The following is a 20,651-nucleotide window of genomic DNA, read 5'->3' as shown; positions in this document are numbered from 1 at the left end:
GAAAATCTCATTGAGGGGGTCATGATGTTTTGACTAATCAGTGTATACGAAGTAAGTTTGCGAGGAACCCTCAGTCCGCGTGTACTACTCGCACTTGGCTTTTTTTTCTCTCCTATTTGGTTCATTTTCATTTGAATGCCCCTTATACATCGAATGTTCAAATGTGTGTGAAATCTTACGGGACTTAACTGTTAAAGTCATCAGTCCCTAAGCTTACACACTACTTAACCTAAATTATCCTAAGGACAAACACAAAACACCTCCGCCGGGACCAGCCACACAGTTCATTACTGCAGCGCCTTAAGCCGCTCGGCTAATCCCACGCGGCTTATACATCGAATACAGCCCTAAGTCGCCCAGTATCGTCTTACAGTCTGAAGCACGGAAGAAATAAAAGTTAGTAATTGAGCTGTGTAACGAGGTCCGGAGAGGAGCAGGTCCCGCGACTGATATCTCAGCGCAGACTTGACAGCTGGTGACGAGCGCAGGATTCGCACGACGCCGCCCGACGTCAGCGCGGAGACAGGCGTGAGCGATATCTGAGCGGACACGCTTGACCGGCGCTGACGAGCGGAGTATTTGCGTGACGCACGCTGCACGGCTCGACCCTAAAGTGCCGTGCTTTTCTCGTCGGCTGTTTGAATATGCGTAATCTGGGGACATTAGGACCAGTAGCGGCGGCAGCCTGCGAGCAGTGCTCATCTGGACGCGGCGCCATGCTGGCCGCGCCTCGCGACTTCCCCCCACAGCCGAACGCGCGAGCTCTACTGCATTGCCCGAGACGGCGAGAAGCGCGATACAGGGCCCACGGTATGTAGCGCACCGTGTTAACGATTACAAGAGATCTGGCTAAAAAATAACAGGATCAGTTCTATGTCTGTCTTTATTATAACTTCTTCACAACCGTTGCATTCTCCTCTTTTTGTGTATCTGCATAATGACAGGTTTCCACTAGAGGTTCTCCATCGTGTCCTTTTCTGATCATCTTCCTGCAGCTCTTTGTATATTCATCCTCAACTCATGCAACCCATCATTCCAATTCTCTTTGTATATCTTCTTTTCATACCTTTCACTTTTCTCTCCACTATTATTTGTTGCAGACAATTCCTATGTAGTACATATCCAACCCAATATTTTTTCCTCTTTCTGATCACTTGCAATAGTTTTCTTCCTTCTCCTACTATATTTATTACTTCTTCATTCTTAAGTCTCGATCCACTTCACCTGAAGCATTCTTCTTCATAGCCACATTCTCAAACTTGCTAAATATCTTTCTTCTTTTGTTTTTAACTGTCCATGATTCACTGCTTTGTAACACTGGACTCCATACACAACATTTTTCAAATATTTTGTTCATTATCTCCTTCAAAATACTCTTCTCCATGATACTTACACAATTCCATTCGAGATTTCCGCTATTCAAAGCAATATTTGAAGTTATTTTCTGAAAGAATGTTCATGGCTTCCGGCGCTTTTTCTTTCGCAGCTTCAGCTGTCTCGTTCCATTAACTGCAGACTTCGCTTTGGAGAAAAATGCCACCCGGAGCTAGTGAGTAGGGTTGATGTTCCGATGTAGGGATCCCATCCTTAGCCAAAAACGACATGACAGTTAACCCACTATGGGCCAGGTATACTGTCACTTACACAGAAAATACTAAACTATTTGGAGTCGCATAAGACAGCGTCTAAGCGCTTCTGTAGTTGCAGAAGTATTGTATATCATCCATTGTACGACACTTCAGCGTGCTAATGGCCAGCGATGTGTTTATTGTATTTTCATTCACGATTAATTCCGAAGACTACAGGCTCTAATAGCGAGGTTATGAACGCACGAACAATTCCATTCCGTGAGATCATTCTAAAATGAAAGTCGGCTAAGTACAGTCTCACCAGACGATTTGTATTTCCATAGGCTTCATTTACATATTATATCAGCATTCGCTGAGATCGGGTGAAACTTTCTATAGATAACTGAATCTCGTAGCATTTGCACGTCAATTTTTTCGTAAGCTAACAATAAAAAGCCATTACAGTATCTCCGCTTTCTCGCTGCGACCAAACTTGACAAAACAATTGAACGGTAGCAGCCTCGCGGATACCATACGGGTTCTTTGCTTTATGTTCTTTACTGGATTAGCTGATACAAGTACACCATGACTAACGCCAAACAGGTAATTATAAAAGACATCATATTTACGCCAGTGACTGTAACACTTTCTTTATTTCACGGTTGCAATTTCGGCCGTAGGCCATTATCAAGTGCAGATTTTTGTGGCTTTAGTCCATGTCAACTTAAAATGAGCTGACACATTTATATGTAGTTGTCATTACTATTAAATACATTAACAGTAATGATAACGACATATAAATGTGTCAGCTCATTTTAAGTTGACATGGCTTAAAGCCACAAAAATCTGCACTTGATAATGGCCTACTGCCGAAATTGCAATCGTGAAATAAAGAAAGTGTTACAGTCACTGGCGTAAATATGATGTCTTTCATAAAGTTCTACATGACTGTGAATCCCAGGTATAAAAAGTTAAACAGGTAATTTGTATAAAGACTGTTGGGACCTTTTCCCAATACAGCATCTATGACTCGTTTTTCCACGAAACAAACACTTTCTACTTACTAGTTTAAAAGGAGTAGATAGGACCTCAAAATAATATTCCTTATTTACAATTCGATCTCCAGGCAGCCAGCTGACGTACACAATCCCACATATATCGAAAAACAGATATTTGTTTTGGATTTTGATTTTACATTCCAGCCTTCTTCCGTTTCGGCGAATTGGAGTTCTTCGAGTGCATTGATCGGCGCTTAGTTTCTGCATCAAAAGTGAGAAACAACGATTCATTATAAGGTACTTCTTCAAGAAATGTTTATCAGAGTTTCAGCACAAATGTTGGTACGTGAGTCTTTTTGTTCAGGTTTCAGGTTCTTGGGCACCGTTTCTGAAACAACTTTCCTCATGCGAAAATGTTCATGTCAAATTTTCCGAAATGTTTCTTTGTCGATTATTACAATGTCAGCAACCGCACTAATGATCAATCGACTTCCTTTTCGGATTAAATATCCAACTTTTTAAAGGTATTCGTCCTTTGTTGACGTACAGGGTCACCCTGGACGTGACTCATCGTCAATCTCTTGTCTCCCCCTTTGAAGCGATTAAACCACTCAAAAACTTGAGTGCGTGAAATCCATCACCGTACACTTCTTTCAACAGAATGAGCCTCTGTTGCGGACTTTCAAAGTTTCACTAAAACTTTCGTATTAATCCGTTGCTCTTTCAAATCACTAAGTATATTTTCGACGGGCTGCGGATACACGGTGTGACGCAAACGAAGATCACTGACCGACTGAGGCGTCGGCGGGTGAAGGGTTAACGGGAACAGAAAGAGATGTGACTTGGTATTATCGCGTTTGACACGGCACCCCGCTCTGTTTGTTTATTGAATAATCAGTCCTCGTACAGTGTCTAACAAAGTAGCAAAGCCAAATTGTCAAGACGCGTTACTGATAACAGTTGGTTCAAATGGCTCTGTGCACTATGGAACTTAACTTCTGAGGTCATCAGTCCCCTAGAACTTAGAACTACTTAAACCTAACTAATTGAAGGACCTCACACACATCCATGCCCGAGGCAGGATTCGAACCTGCGACCGTAGCGGTCGCGCGGTTCCAAACTGTAGCACCTAGAACCGCTCGGCCACCCGAGCCGGCTACTGATAAAAGAAGAAGCTAAAAATATGGGGTTAAGGCTATGATTTCAGATATTAAAATGAGTTGTTGATTCCATTTTATGCACGATACTTCGTAACCCTACGAATTATATTAGAAGAAAGATTAAGGAAAGGCAAAACTACGTTTCTAGCATTTGTAGACTTGGCGAAAGCTTTTGACAATGTCGATTGGAATACTCTCTTTCAAATTCTGAAGGTGGCAGGGGTAAAACACAGGGAGCGAAAGGCTATTTACAATTTGTACAGAAAGCAGATGACAGTTATGAGTCGAGGGATATGAAAGGGAAGCAGTGGTTGGGAAGGCAGTGAGACAGGGTTGTAGCCTCTCCCCGATGTTATTCAATCTGTATATTGAGCAAGCAGTAAAGGCAACAAAAGAAAAATTTGGAGTAGGTATTAAAATCCAGGGAGAGAAAATAAAAACTTTGAGGTTCGCCGATGACATTGTAATTCTGTCAGAGACGGCAAAGGAATTGGAAGAGCAGTTGAACGGAATGGACAGTGTCTTGAAAGGAGGGTATAAGATGAACATCTACAAAAGCAAAACGAGGATAATGGTATGTAGTCGAATTAAATCGGGTGATGCTGAGGGAATTAGATTGGGAAATGAGACACTTAAAGTAGTAAAGGAGTTTTGCTATTTGGGGAGCAAAATAACTGATGATGGTCGAAGTAGAGAGGATATAAAAGGTAGACTGGCAATGGCAAGGAAAGCGTTTCTGAAGAAGAAAAATTTGTTAACATCGAGTATAGATTTAAATGTCAGGAAGTCGTTTCTGAAAGTATTTGTATGGAGTGTAGCCATGTATGGAAGTGAAACGTGGACGATAAATGGTTTAGACAAGAAGAGAATAGAAGCTTTCGAAATGTGGTGCTACAGACGAATGCTGAAGATTAGATGGGTAGATCACATAACTAATGATGAGGTATTGAAGAGAATTGGGGAGAAGAGGAGCCTGTGGCACAACCTGACTAGAAGAAGGGATCGGTTGGTAGGACATGTTCTGAGACATCGAGGGATCACCAATTTAGTATTGGAGGGCAGCGTGGAAGGTAAAAATCGTATAGGGAGACCAAGAGATGAATACACTAAGCATATTCAGAAGGATGTAGGCTGCAGTAGGTACTGGGAGATGTAGGAGCTTGCACAGGATAGAATAGCATGGAGAGCTGCATCAAACCAGTCTGAGGACTGAAGACCACAACAACAACAACTTCGTAAACCGACCCAGTCATCGTCTTCCGCCAGTTGTGCTGTTATGTATGACCCACGCCTGGATTTCGACCACGGTGTGACCTGTAGACCGAACATGGATTCTCTGGGATAATAGAACACTTGGTGTTCAAGACCTGCGACTTATTTAGTGCCGGAGTTCGGAGTTTTTAGAACTGGGAGTTGGTAGCTGAATTGGCAGTCGAGTAGTATTCGTGGTAATTTGGTCCTTGGAATGGGTTCGATGATTCCTAGTGTTTGTATGAAGAGAGGTTGTTGTTCGATTGTAGAAGATCGAATCTTTGTGTTGGATGATTTGAGGTATTTTCGGAAGGTTAAGTTCAACGTAGATTTCAGTGTTAAGAAGGAAGTAAGATGCATCAGCAGGTATGCAGAAGAATCTACTGTGCAGCATCTGAATCCTATTGATGTTTGTGTCCGCAACCTGTGTCCAGATTTCCGATCTGTAAATGATGACTGCCCAAAGGACCGTATGGAAAACTTTGATTTTTCAGTTTGATTGGAAGTCCACTTTTGTTCATGAGGGGAGAGATCTGGTATATGAGTCCCTATCCTATATTGCAGATGTAATCTACATACATCTAGAAAGTATATGGGAGGCGAGAATTATACCCAAATATTTAATATTGGTTTTCCATAGAACGTCAATCCCAAAGAGTGAGGATCGCTTCAGTTTCAGCTGAATTTAGTATCTTATAGATGAATTTCATCGACTGTTCATTGTGGCACTTACCTATAAAATGTCAGTTTCCCTCTCTTAAGGTATTTCGATTTGCGTTCGTAGCATAACACTTATTCACCACCGGTGTTACTAATACACTGAAGCGCCAAAGAATCTGGTATAGGCATGCGTATTCAGAGATATATTAACAGGCAGAATACGGTTGGCAACGCCTATATAAGACAAATGTCTGGCGCGGTTGTTAGATCGGTTACTGCTGCTACAATGGCAGGTTATCAAGATTTAAGTGAGTCTGGATGTGGTGTTATAATCGGCGCTCGAGCGATGGGACATGGCACCTCCGAGGTAGCGATGAACTGGGGATTTTCCTGTACGACCATTTCACGAGTGTACCATGAATATCAGGATTGGTTCAAATGGCTCTGAGCACTATGGGACTTAACATCTTAGGTCATCAGTCCCCTAGAAATTAGAACTAATTGAACCTAACTAACCTAAGGACATCACACACATCCATGCCCGAGGCAGGATTCGAGCCTGCGACCGTAGCAGTCCCACGGTTCCGGACGGCAGCGCCTAGAACCGCACGGCCACCGCGGCCGCCGAATATCAGGATTCCGACAAAACATCAAACCTCCGACATCGCTGCGGGGGGAAAAAGATCCTGCAAAAACTGGATGAACGACGACTGCAGAGAATGGTTCTCCGTGATAGAAGTGCAACCCTTCCGCAAAGTGCTGCGGATTTCAATGCGGGTTATCAACGAGTGTCAGCGTGCGAACCATTCAACGAAACATCATCGATATGGGCTTTCAGAGCCGAAGGCCCACCGTGTACCCTTGATCACTGCAGGACACAAAGGTTTGCGCCTCGCCTGGGCCCGTCAACACCGACAATGGACTGTTGATGACTGGAAACATGTTGCCTGGTAGGTCGAATCTCGTTTCAAATTGTATCGAGCGGATGGACGTGTACGCGTATGGAGACAACCTCATGAATCCATGCACCCTGCACGTCAACAGGGGACTATTCAAGCTGTCGGAGGTTCTGTAATGGTGTGGGGCGTGTGCTGTTGGAGTGGTATGGGACCCCTGACACGTCTAGATCAGACTCTGACAGGTGATAAGTACGTAATTATCTTGTGCGGTCACCTGAATCCATTCTTGTCCATTGTGCATTCCGACGGACTTTGGCAATTCCAGCAAGACAATGCGACACCCCCCACACGTCCGCAATTGCTACAGAGTGGCTCCAGGAACACTCTTCTGAGTGTAAACACTTCTGCTGGACACCAAACTCCCTAGACATGAATATTATTGAGCATATCTGGGAAGCCTTGCAACGCGCTGTTCAGAAGAGATCTCCACCCCCTCGTACTCTTACGGATTTACGGACAGCCCTGCAGGATTTATGGTGTCAATCCCCTCCAGCACTACTTCAGACATTAGTCGAGTCCATGCCACGTCGTGCAGCTGATCTACGTGATCGCGGGGTCCCTGCATGATATTAGGCAGGTGTGCCTGTTTCTTTGACTCCTCAGTGTAAATACATGTATAAAAACATGGCAAATAAGTGTAATATTATAGCTTCAGTCTTAGCTAAGAATTTAAACAAGCAGCGTTATACGCAAATGATGTGACAATTTCGGTTTTACATTGGTATCATGTGCAGTATGCTACGCTCACGACACAGAAATGAGTTCGTGATTGAAGTCACAGATTAGTTTTGCAGATTCTTCGTGAGATGTTTTGTATATTCCATTTCTAAGGCAAAAACACGTTTCTGAGTAGAATGATCAATTATTATATATATGATGAAATCAGAATCAAACTTGTTATTGGGGTAAACTCGACTGTATATGAAAACATTTCAAACGAGTTATTTTCCGCCTTTTGCTTCGTGATATTAATATTTTCATACAGGCCTGAGCTTTGTGTTTCAGCGTATTTACGTCTCCATTCCTGAAGAGACATTTAGTTCCTCAGGTATAGCTGACAGAACAATTTGAACAGAAAATTTATGACAGTTTCTTCCACAGGACATTCACAATCATTTTGTGACAAAAATACACTGTGAGTACAGATACTAAGGCGAATAGTCTCGAATAGTCTTTGGTTCTCTGAGCCTTGGAACTAAATGCATCAAGGTATCGAAGCCAGGCTTTCGGCAAGTTGATGAGCACCTTTAACTAGTACCGTTAACGACTTCTGTTGAGTAGTTAGTACTGGTAACGTTTTCATTTGTCAAGACAGTGCGCTAACTGTGCTTTCTTGACGGAACGCTGCAATTTTCTAACGTTTATCGACAGCTCTTCAAAAGCGCGTGCAGTGATAATGGTTTTTATTGTCTCGATAGTGTGAGGGTCAAGGCTATTGGAAATGCAGTCTAACTCGTGTTGCCACATAAAATTTACACAACACACATCAGATCGAGGTTATGCGCACTCATCAATGCCATTATCTAGTGATAATGCGGTAACTGCGTTTCTTGCTATATATAAGGTACGAAATTCATTAACGAAGAAGAACTCGATCTTTCTTTACTTTAGGGTGAGAGTTGAAGCTAGAGTGAGTCATCGCTGCTTCGTAGACTGTGGTTCCCGTATTTGAACGACCACTTCCTTACGCAATCATCAAATATGAATAGAATTACTTTTATTGAATACGATTATTTCTAACTGGAGACATCGATACAGCGTAGTTTGAAATATAATGTGAAGCAGGAACGCTTTTTTTATTTTCTATTTTTACCCCACTCTGAGATCGTCGGTATACAGGTTGAAATAATTAATGTATAAAATCCGTATTTGAACATCAGCTGCTTTATTTTAAACTCAAATATCAACCAGTTTCAGTCTTGGACCATCTTCACGGACAGGCGTTAAAATGGTTTAAGCCACTACATTACATTAGTCACTACTTAAATAATGTGTAGTGCATACAAAAATGGTGCAAATGGCTCTGAGCACTATGGGATTGAACTTCTGAGGTGATCAGTCCCCTAGAACTTAGAACTACTTAAACCTAACTAACCTAAGAACATCACACCCATCCATGCCCGAGGCAGGATTTGAACCTGCGACTGTAGCGGTCGCGCGGTTCCACACTGTAGCGCCTAGAACCGCTCGGCCACCTCGGCCGGCTTAGTGCATACCATGAATATCAATATATGACACAGGACTTTTAGAAGCAAACATACGAATACTAGATGTACACAGAGCATTACTGAAGAGAAGAAACATACGAATACTAAATGTACACAAAGCAGTACCGAAGAGAAGAACAGGACGTTTGCTTCTAAAAGTCCTGTGTAGTATATTGATATTCATGGCATGCGTTACACATTGTTTAAGTAGTTACTAAGGTAATTTGGAGTCTTAAACCGTTTTGAACCTAATCTGTGAAGATGGTCCACAACTGAAACGGGTTAACATTTGGGTTTAAAATAAAAGCAGCTGACGGTCAAATATGCAATTTATACATTACTTTACGGCTGTTGGTCGTAACCTTCCAAAAACGTTAAAATAATCAATTATATGTTGTTTAATGATGATCGGTTGCTCGAATTGTAGTGAGTAAAGATTTATTTCATCAACTTCATTGTATTTTACACATACGATGGTTTACCAAAATATGTAATAGAGATAAAGACACGGAATTTTATTATTTGACTCAGTGCTGTAAGAAAATTGTGCCATAGAGGTCGTGTTTCTCCATACTCAAATTTGAGTAAACTATTAATTGTTTCATATTTTTTCAGAAACATACTTTAAGTTAAGTCTGTAACTAAATTATCGAAACTTTTACTACGTTCCGAAACACAAAATCTTAAATAACGAATGAAATGCACCAATACTTGTAACGAATCAGTTTTACTAGGCTTTCCATTTCGAGTATTAGGAGAATTGTACGTTTATTATCAGTTAGATTTATTTCAGTTTACAAAACATGGGGGATTTGTACATACGATTTTTCTGAAAACCCTGTGACACTGATTGGAAGCAGAAGACAAAACAGCAAACAACGAGTAAAACAAGCTGTACGGGTTCCCGGGTTCGATTCCCGGCGGGGTCAGGGATTTTCTCTGCCTCGTGATGGCTGGGTGTTGTGTGATGCCCTTAAGTTAGTTAGGTTTAAGTAGTTCTAAGTTCTAGGGGACTGATGACCTAAGATGTTAAATCCCATAGTGCTCAGAGCCATTTTGAACAAGCTGTAGTGCACTTGGAGTTGAAGAGTAAAGAGAGGGCTCTTAATATAATGATGCTCTAACAGTGTAGATTCTTACATAACCTTTTAAAACTATTCGTTTGTGTGTGTGTGTGTGTGTGTGTGTGTGTGTGTGTGTGTGTGTGTGTGTGTGTGAAAGAGAGAGAAAGAAAGTGGTACGACGGACGAAGGGGGTGGGGGGAGAAGGGCAGTGTCGATTTGGGTGTTAGAAGTGGAGATGTAGGTTCATTACCCCCTAGTACACACTCTACGCTTATTTCTGTTTATACCCGGGGTTTGTAATGTAAATATGACGCTCGAAGTACTCCTGGGACCGCTGAATTGTATTCATGATTATTAGCCGCTTGTCTGTGTAATCACTTATACAAGAGAAATGTTTTGGAGCCCTGTACGAAAATTTTTATTATTGTCTTTTGTTGTTAGACAGTACCAAAGTGTAGTATAAAAATTATATGTAGGAAACATCTATGTTTCGTTAATTTCGAAAAACACAACTGCTTATACAGGTATGATCCTATGACATTATTATTATTAACTGATATTTCCCCAATGCAGAGGACTTTTCTTCAACGGAACAATAACTCACAAGTTTTACCCTATTACCACAAAGTTATTTAACACAGTCTCTTCAAGATGTTCTTCCATGTATTTCGACCTTGTTCATCCTCTTCTTCCACACCAGGTCTTCTCATTATGAACTGCATGCATTGGAGCCAGGTAATTATTGTTGGTATCTCTTCTCGTCCTTCTTTCAGTTTCCCATCCCAGTATACACTTTCGTGTTCCTGTTTCATCCATTCATTCTATATGCCCACGTCGTTATTGTTGTTGCGGTCCTTAGTCCAAAGACTGGTTTGGTGCAGCTCACCACGCTACTCTATCCTGTGCAAGCCTCTTCGCCTCAGGGTAACTACTGCAACCTACATCATTTTGAACCTGCTTCCTGCATTCATCTCTTGGGCTCCCTCTACGTTTCTCTCCACAACAAAATAAAAAAATCCCTTGATGTCTCAGGAGTTATCCTAAAAACTGATCTTTTCCTTTGGTCAAGTTGTGCCACAAATTTATTTTCTCTCCAATTCTGCTCAGACCTCCTCATTAATTACATATCTACATACCGAATCTTCAGCATTCTTCTGTAATATCACATCCAGAAAAGACCTAACACTTAAGTATATATTCGATGTTAACAAATTTCTATTCTTCATAAACGTATTACTTGCCATTTCCAGTCTACATTTTGTATCCTCTCTGCTTCCCCCATCAACAGTTATTTTGCTGTCCAAATAGCAAATCTAATTTACTACTTTTGGTGTCTCGTTTCCTAATCTAGTTCCCTCGACATAGCCGGATTTAATTTGATTACATTCCATTATCTTTGTTTTGCTTTTGTTGATGTTCCTCTTGTATTCTCCTTTCAAGACAGTGCTCATTTCATTCAGTACTCTTCCAAGTACTTTGCTTTCTCAGACAGAATTGCAATGCCATCGGCAAACTTCAAGGTTTTTATTTTTTGTTCCTGGACTTTAACTCATCCAAATTTTTCTTTGATTTTCTTTGCTGCTTGCTTAATACATAGATTGAATAACGTCGGGGATAGGCTACTACCCTGCCTCATTCCATTCTCCAGCATTTCTTCCCTTTCATGCCCCTCGACTGCTATAATTATCGTTTGGTTTCTGTACAAATTGTAAATACTCTCTTGTTCCTTAATTTGTCCCTGATACCTTAAGAATTTCAAAGAATGTATTCCTGTCGTCATTATCAAAAGCTTTCTCTAAGTTTGAAAATTCATTAAACGTAGGTTTGGCTTTCCCTAACCTACCTTCTCAGAGAAGTCGTAGGGTCAGTTGTGCTTCGCGTGTTCCTATACTTCTCGGGAATCGAAAGTGGTCTTCCCCGAGGGCGGCTTCAACAAGTTTCTCCTGTAAGTAATTCGTGTTATTTTTTTGCAGCCATGAATAATGAAACTGATATCAACATCTGCATCTACATCTATGCTTTGCGAACCATTGTGAAGTGAATGGGAGAGGGCACCCCCCTTTGTACCGGTCATTTGGGTTTCTCACGTTCTATTTATGTATGGAGCGCGGGAAGAAGGATTGTTTAAAGGCCTCTGTGCTTGCAGTAATTAACCTAATCTCGTCCTCTAGGTCGCCGTGGGAGGGATATGCAGGGGGTTGTAGGATATTCTTAGAGTCTTCATTTAAAGCCGGTTTTTGAAACTTTGGGAGTAGACTTTCTCGGGATAGTTTTCGCCTTCAAGAGTCTGCCAGTTCGGTTCTTTCAACATGTTTGTGACACTGTCCTGCGAGTCAAGCAAACCTGTGATCATTCGTACTGCTCTTCTCTGTATACGTTCAATATCCCCTTTTAGTCCAGTTTGGTAACACACATGGTCAATATTCTAGAATGGGTCACACGAGTGATCAGTAGGCAATCTCATTTGTAGACTGATTACTTCATTGTTCCTTACTTTTTCTCTTCTTGAAATTATAGATGATCTTCTCTAAAGATCCATCCACAACACTTTCAGCTTAATAGTAAGTTTCTGATTAGCTGTCTAGGTCTCAGCTCCATAGAATACTGTAGTCTGTTCTAAACATTCATGGTGGTGTCTGATTGATCTATATCTTGTCTCCCTACCACTTTCGCGCAACGACGCTCTGAGTGTGTTTTTTAGGGAATTAACTAGTTTGAACCTGGGACCTGTTGCTGGTAAGGAGACGCCAGACCACACATGACATGTAGAATTCAGAAGAGTTCAGTGAGACTATCGATGATATAACCAAATACTTAATGATCTCAGCGTTAGCTCCACTGCACTCCCCGTAAAAGAATCTTAATACTAACTAAATTTAGTGGAAAGGGTTCAAGGCTTTCCTATTTTTAGTTAGCTGGTAAAATAACGTCGAAAAAGCAGTTGAGTTTACCATTGGAAATTTTATTTTACTCACAAAACATCGTTTATAAATTGCACTATTGATAAAAGGAAATGTTTTAATACAGGATGGTAAAAACCAACTGCGTTCAACAAAAATGTGAACGAATATTCCCTAAATGGGTTTCCAAGTTCTACAATCGATCGAAGGATGACCTATGCCATATTATATCTATAATCTAGGTTTAATTTAAGTATCACAAAAGACAAAACTATCAAAATGGTGTACAGTGACCCTCAATTATCTTTAATTACTTATCTAACTTGTCGTAAATTACAGTGGCTGATGTGGCTTCTCAATAACTAAAAATAGAAAAATTATCGCGTTTCAGATTTTTACTTCAAGTGGCAAATGTGAACACCATGAGTTTTAATTAACGATCGACACTAGTATTACGCAAAAAAGGGGGGTGTAACAGATGAGACTTCTGCAGTTCTGAGTGAAGCCTTATGCGCTCAAAAATGCGGCATCGCGTGCGTTCATTACCTTGTCGGTGTTTAAGCAGCGTCAGGGCGGCAGCGGCCGGCGCAGCAGCCATCCAGCTTGCCGTCACGGAACCAACTCTCTTAACTTCTCCTTACTACAATTTACCGAAGTTGGTTTAAAAAAAACTATCTCGCTGTGTTTTCATCTGACCAATCAGGGTCTCAATGTTAACCTTAAGCTCCGCCTACAAAAATTCTGTCTATCCAATGAGAAACGTTATACTTTTCGTGGTGGGGCAATGTTTTTAAAGTTTGCAACGTAACAGAGACGCTAAAAAGTCTCACGCTAAAACCTGCAGCTGGTGTGGTCCTTTTAGCGTTATCGTAAGATCTATACTGTTCTTCTGGAAGGCTCTATCTTTTAACATGGGCTGGGGAGTGATCCTAATGTAACAGACACGCGAAAAGGCTCACGCTAAAACTTGCGGGTGGTAGTGGCCCTTTGTGTGTTATCGTAAGATCTATACTGTTTTTCTGGAGGGCTCTAGCTTTTAACATGGGCTGGGGGGTGGTCCTTGACGTACCTGAGACGCGAAAAAGTCTCACACTAAAAGGTGCGGGTGGTGAGCCCTAGTGGTTAGCTGGAGACATGGGTTTCCGTCCCTTATCGTAGGGCCTTCTAGCTTAACACGGTTCTGCTCTCGGCTTCTGTCCTCGTTTCTCCCCTCGGAACTGCGTCTGCCTCACGGTGGGAAGGTACGACATGCATTTAAGCATTCTTGTGTTAGTCTGTGGTATTCCATTTGCTCACTCGTTACTCGTATTACTTTGGTTAATTTAATGTCACGATTTATTCGGAGCTATGTGACATACTACTGGATTTGCTTATCATGTCAGGGTTTTCATGGAAGGTGTTGGATTTGCCTGACACCTTACATATCACCACCCTTCGAACTTAATTTTTGCACTGAATTTAGGCAATGATTGAATCGTTGTCTAAGTCAGTCAAAAATTATTCTGGTGTCTAAATTTTGTTGCCTACTGTTCAGCCACGTTTTTCTGTTCTATGCTAGTTTGTATTACTAATTTATATTTTTATATTCTTCCACATTATAATTAAAAATGACAAGAGAAGAATATTTTTATACTATTATTAATTTTAAATTATTTCCTTTCTTTATTTAAGTGTGAAGTATGTTTTTTAAGAAGTTTGTTATCGAAAGTGAGGAGTCTTTCACATCGATTTTCTTATAAATATCGTTTTTATAAGTGAAGTAATTAAGTAAAATCTATTCCTAACACATTTTCTAAATATCATATACAAGTAAAATGTTTTTGTTTCTAGACACGCATTTCAACATTGTTACACTAACAAATAAGAATTATTTCCAAGAATTGCTTTGACAAAGAAATATACATACACAAGTATTGAGATATTATCCTAACCAATGATACAAATGTTAAAGAAAGGGAAAACATCCAACAAAATAATTTTTTATTCTTTGTTTTTATGAGGAGAAAAATAAGTAAAACATAGTTATTCATTTATTTTTATGAGGAGAAAATAAGTGGCGTATCTAGCTTCTTTATATACTGTCCATTTTAAAACTAATGACTTATTTTTATCAATAGTCTATTTTTTAATTAAGTCCATAGTCAATGACTGTAATTTTGTAGTTTATTAGCTGTCTGGTGTGCTTAACTTATTTAGTTTTTCACATGTTTCTTGTGCACAATTCCTACATCACATAATTTGATTTCACTCGTTCACACAATCCTATGAATGTTCAAGCATGAGGTTGGCGAATGTTTTTGCACGAAGGTGATGGACTTGGGCGAGATGGATGTGGGCAAGTATTTGATATACAGCTTCGTTCGTTGTTCCTGGTTGGCTTTGCAAGTGTGTGTTGCTGTTGTGGAGGTCCCATAATGGAATGGAGCTGTGAGTGCAGAATCTCGTGGTTTACTGGCTTTGTATGCGTGAAAGTCATCGTTATGTGTCGCTGAAAGCGGTCGTTTTTCGTTGTAATACTTCGCAGACGACTAGTTTACAATAGGATAGGGATTTGGGAAGGTATGTCGTCTATTCTTCACCCATCTTCTTTCTTGGTCTCAATCTTGCGAATCTTCAACTTCTGTTCTTCTTGCTTTTTCTCTGCTTCTTACTTGCTTCATGGTTCTTCTCTGTGCAGGATATGGAAATATTTATTGATAACTAGTCGCTTTGAAGCTCTCCTTCTAGTAACAGTTTGATAAATTGTTTGGGCGTGTCATTTTTCATTTGTGGAAATTCTTCTTCAGTTTTGTGCATCAGCGTGCTGTTTAATAGCAGTAGTGTGACTTTTACACATATTTTTTGCCAGCGGTGGCTTGCCCAAGCGGTCTTCTCGTCGGGCCGTTTTTTGCTCGCTCCGCTGTGTCGGGGCCGCCCCGGTGTTTACGAGCGGCGAAAGTGGGGTGTCTTCTTGTCCGTCTGTGCAAAGCAGCCCCTTCTGACGTTCAGCGCGTCTCTGCAGGGCTCTGTCACTGTCCATCCCAGCAGGGTTCCACCTAGGGGGCAAATTTATTGCCCACTTTCGCTACAAGGGCCTCCAGTTGGTTTCCATGTCCATTCCCTTCTCTCGACGCTCCTGCTATGTAGGAATCGTGTCTTGCTAATTACGTCCTTTTCTTTCTTGATACATTTCGCGTTGCAACTTGTGGGTCGTTGCATCTCTTCCTTGCTGGAGTTTTTTACAATGGTTCTTACTAAAAGTTTTACTTATAATCATCTAACAAATGTCTAGTACCTACTTGTTATACACCTTCTTAAAAAGCTTTACAAATTTCGGCGCCCTTTCCATGTTACAATTCTAAGATATTTGGAGTCTTAACGTCTACTCAAGAATCATCAAATTCGTTTTTTATTTTTGTGTAGTGTCGTGGTGTATAGGATTTTAGTATTTCATGCTGTTAGACTATCTACGCTTTATCCCTTCACCTTAATCTATGGTACTATTGGTGTTATTATTGAAACTACTTTCTTTTTTCCACCTTCCTCTCTCTTCATTCTTCTTTCACCTGACGATCTTATCTGCAACATAATCTTGAAATATTGTGCTGATTATTTACGAGTAATAAAATTAATCTTCAAACTTGTACTGAAAGTGTTTAATACTGCCAGTCTTAGGTAAAAATACCTCTGCTTTATCTCGTAAAATACCCTCTAATTCTCTTTTAATGTGTTCCGAAATACCTTGAACTTCTTGTCATTTTTCGTCGATTTCTTTAGGGACTTCTAACATGAGTTGAGGCGATTCCCCCTTTTGTGCATACCATTCTAATTCTTCGTCCTCTTTATCTCGCGTCATTCTTAATTGTTTGTTTATAACTGGTATTTCTTCTAATTTTAGCTTTTGCTCAAAGAGAAGTGTGACATTCCCGAATGTTACGCTGCCTATCCCCATATCTATTATCGCTCGTCTCTCATTTAAAAAATCTGCACCTATAATCAAATCTACAGTTAGTTCAGGTATAATCACAAAGTTGGCTTCGATCTTTTGACCTTGGCACGAAAGAGTTAACCTTGTTTGTCTCGTAACTTCCTCAGCATTGTTTCTAATAGGACCTCTTACTTTAATCTTACGTGTTTTCAGAACTGGCAATTCCTCATTGGCATTACACTGCATGAATAAATTTTCTGAGATCGCAGTCAGTTCACTTCCGCTATAAATTACAATATTGACTGGGATATGCTTTACCATAGCCTTCACAATTGGTTGAATTTGAAAGGGTTGGTTCTGTTCTTCTTCCTCTTGCATCAACGAATCATCCACTGACTCATACATGAGTCTTTTTTGGAATTTCCCTTGTGAATTCGAACTTTCTGTAGGAAAAGCTTCGACTGCTACTTCTCTCTCTTTTATTTCCTCTTCTCTATTTCTTCCTTCATTTACGCTTTCTTCTGCATCCTCTACTTTTTCCTCATCCTCGTCTATCTTCTCCTTCTTCGTCGCTACTTCCACATAATCGCATCTAAATGCACTAATTATCGCTTCATAACTTCCTTCATTATATACCTTGGGTTGTGTGCCCACTCGTAACTTATTTTCAACTTCTGTCGACTGTGCATTATCCTCATTGAATTCGCTTTCCCTGGTTTCCATCTCAAATAGTTCTGCAATACTCATTACTTCGTCCTTTCGTCCTACATTCGTTGTGCATGCCTCTGGTAATTCATCTTCCTCGTCAGTATTCTCCCAATTAATTTCGTCCCAACACGATATTGTTATTTTCTCTTCTTCGTTTTCATCTGGTCCCTGCGGATTTGTTTCTTCCTTCTTCTCTTCTCGTGATATGATTTTTGTTTCTCTTTTCATGGTGCTGCAATTGTCCTCTGTCGGTGCGTCATTCTCTTTGGCATGGGCGCTTCGCTGTCAACTCGAACGTTTATCGGGTTTTGGTGGTCTTACCTCAACCTCTTCTATCTGTATTCGCTTTTCTTGTTCAGTATGTTGATAGTGGTTTCTTTGTTGATAATTTGTCGGTCTATTGGTTCTCCAGTACCCGTTCCGATTGTCGTTATTCCCTCTGTAATAGTTGTTGCCGTTCCTGGGTGAATTATAGTTATTGACATATTCTCTTCTAAATCCATAACCGGTTCTTTGTTGAAATCTATTGTCGTTTCTTGGTGCGAAGTTATCACGTGGTTCGTAATTATTGTTTCTTCGTACTGTGTCTTGTGGATTCCACTGCTTTTTGCTTTCGTTTTCACGTGCGCTTGGTCTTTTTCTTGCGTCATCTTCCGAAAATATGAACTCTAGTTCCCTTAGAATACCTTTAAATGCTTCGACGTCATTGCCTCCGCGACCTACTAATGATTGCTGGTGTTTCAATGGTAGCTTCATCGCGCATAATTTAATCAACTCTCCGTCACTGTATGATACGTCTAAGCATTGATTTTTGTTTGCCATTACTTCGATAAATTTCACGGGACACTTCTCTCCTGAATTTTCAAAATATGGGTTCTGTAATAATCCGTACTTCACTCTGTTCTGTGCTTCGCTGGACCAATATCGTGAGAGAAACTTCTCTCTGAAATCTTCGTACGATCGGCATGTCGCTGCAACATTCTGCATGATTTCTGCGACTGTTCCTGACATGTGTGCACATATAAAGTCTAATTTGTGTGCTAGCGTCCAGTGTTCTGGTAATCCTACACGGAATTGATCAATAAAGGTTCGTGGATGTAATGAGTTTCCTTCTCGAAATTGTTGAAATTTTCTGACTGTGAGGAAATGATCGTAGTCGTACTTCGTCATAGTTCCATATGAAATTCGCGATTCTTCGCCACTTTTGTTTCTGATCATTTCTCCCGTCGTTCTTTCCGGTTGTGGTAGATCCATTGGATATTGTCCACTGTAACTTTCGCGTACCCGCGGTGCAGGCTGTCTGATTTCATTTATATTACTTTCCGCCTGTGATTGGAATCGCAAATGCGTAATATCTTCGTTAATTTCTTGTTTCTCCGGTGCTGTTACAGATACGGATGTGGTTGCAGACTCAGTGCTTGTTCGATCCTGTTCACTACGCTCTTCAATGATATGCAACAATTCTGTCCGCAATTTCTGAAATTGTCGCTTCGTTTGCGCTTCTATTTTGACTATGCGGTTATCATATCTTTTCAGCGCTGCTTTTGTGATACGTTTGTGTAACACACTGTTTTCAACAATTTCACACGCTGTACCTGCTGCTTGTCTAGTAATTACGTTTATCTGTTTCTTTAGTTTCTTGACTTCTCCCTGGGTGTTGTTACGTAATGTTTTGATCTCTTCCTCAGTGTCACTAGGCAATGTTTGTACGTCCACTTGTACCTTGTCAATGTCTGTTCTCAATTGATTGTAACCTGTTATTAAGTTTCCTATCACTTTTCGAGATTCTTTTGCCTCGTCTTCAATATGACATAGGTGTAACTGAATTTTTTTGTTTTGTTCTTTAATCTCACGCATTTGTCTCGTGGTTTCTGCTTTCTGAATTTGAATTTGGTTTGCTATGTCTTTATTTTGTCTTGTCATGGTTTCCGTAATTTGTTGTAATAATTCTGCCACATTCATGGGTCCAATTGCGTTTTGTTCCGACGTCCTACGCTCTGTGTTTTCGCCCAATTGTTGGTTTACAACCGATTGCATTGACCTGTGCTGTGACACGTTTCTGCTCGCATTCCTTGTACTCTGTGCTGTGGGAGCTCTGATTACTTGTACTATGGGTTCTACGTATTCAAGACGCAAGTTAGAATCCTCATCGACTGTCTCTCTACTTTCCTGCTCCTCTGTCGTATGTTGAACTAGGTTTTCTATGCCTCGACGTACATTATCCTCGTTATGGTGCGTTATCTGTCCTACTTCGCGCGATGCTCCATCGTCTGTTGTACTGTCCTCTATTCTCTGTCGATTTTCATGCTGGATCTCTACCTCAATTCGGTCAAGGTCTCGATTTGCCATTGCTCTACCTTCCGAATCCCTTATTTTTTGTTTTAAAAGCAATGCAAGTGCCCTACTTCGCGTCAACATGCGCTCATACGATCTCACACGTTTCATAAACTTTTTGTTCACACGACTTGACACTACCAAGACTGACAATCCATTCACTTACTTGTTGGGTCAGAACCAACTTGACAACGATGTATCCGCCACCTGCGCGCTTGCATTGGAGAGAAAACTTAATTCTAACAATTTTCAAAATTCATAACTTAATTATGCTATTGTCCCTGCTAGAATTCTCACTTGAATACTTTCTTACTATCTATCGCTGCAGCTACTGTTTTCGACTATGTATAACTTCAGAATTTTTTTTTTACTACGAAAATTTTTTTAGCAGGATATTTTTCTGACCTAGTTAGGCATGTGGTCGACCTTCAATCATAGTGTTTTACCATCCTGGCAGGGTCGCCATTTTCTAAACATTCATGGTGGTGTCTGATTGATCTATATCTTGTCTCCCTACCACTTTCGCGCAACGACGCTCTGAGTGTGTTTTTTAGGGAATTAACTCGTTTGAACCTGGGACCTGTTGCTGGTAAGGAGACGCCAGACCACACATGACATGTAGAATTCAGAAGAGTTCAGTGAGACTATCGATGATATAACCAAATACTTAATGATATCAGCGTTAGCTCCACTGCACTCCCCGTAAAAGAATCTTAATACTAACTAAAATTAGTGGAAAGGGTTCAAGGCTTTCCTATTTTTAGTTAGCTGGTAAAATAACGTCGAAAAAGCAGTTGAGTTTACCATTGGAAATTTTATTTTACTCACAAAACATCGTTTATAAATTGCACTATTGATAAAAGGAAATGTTTTAATACAGGATGGTAAAAACCAACTGCGTTCAACAAAAATGTGAACGAATATTCCCTAAATGG

General features: G+C 40.5%; 1 protein-coding gene across 1 annotated transcript in view; it reads left to right on the top strand.

The window, feature by feature from the left end:
- Positions 1 to 676: 676 nt before the first annotated feature.
- LOC126281516 (nose resistant to fluoxetine protein 6-like) overlaps positions 677 to 20,651 on the top strand; it is a 281,119-nt gene continuing 261,144 nt past the window's right edge. The window contains exon 1 of the mRNA XM_049980555.1: positions 677 to 810. The gene's annotated coding sequence lies outside the window, so the exon portion shown is untranslated. The remainder of the gene's footprint in view (positions 811 to 20,651) is intronic.

The sequence above is a fragment of the Schistocerca gregaria genome, chromosome 7 (assembly GCF_023897955.1).
Source record: "Schistocerca gregaria isolate iqSchGreg1 chromosome 7, iqSchGreg1.2, whole genome shotgun sequence".
Taxonomy (NCBI): domain Eukaryota; kingdom Metazoa; phylum Arthropoda; class Insecta; order Orthoptera; family Acrididae; genus Schistocerca; species Schistocerca gregaria.
Note: the sequence above shows the minus strand (reverse complement) of the source record. Positions and strands in the feature narration are given on the sequence as shown.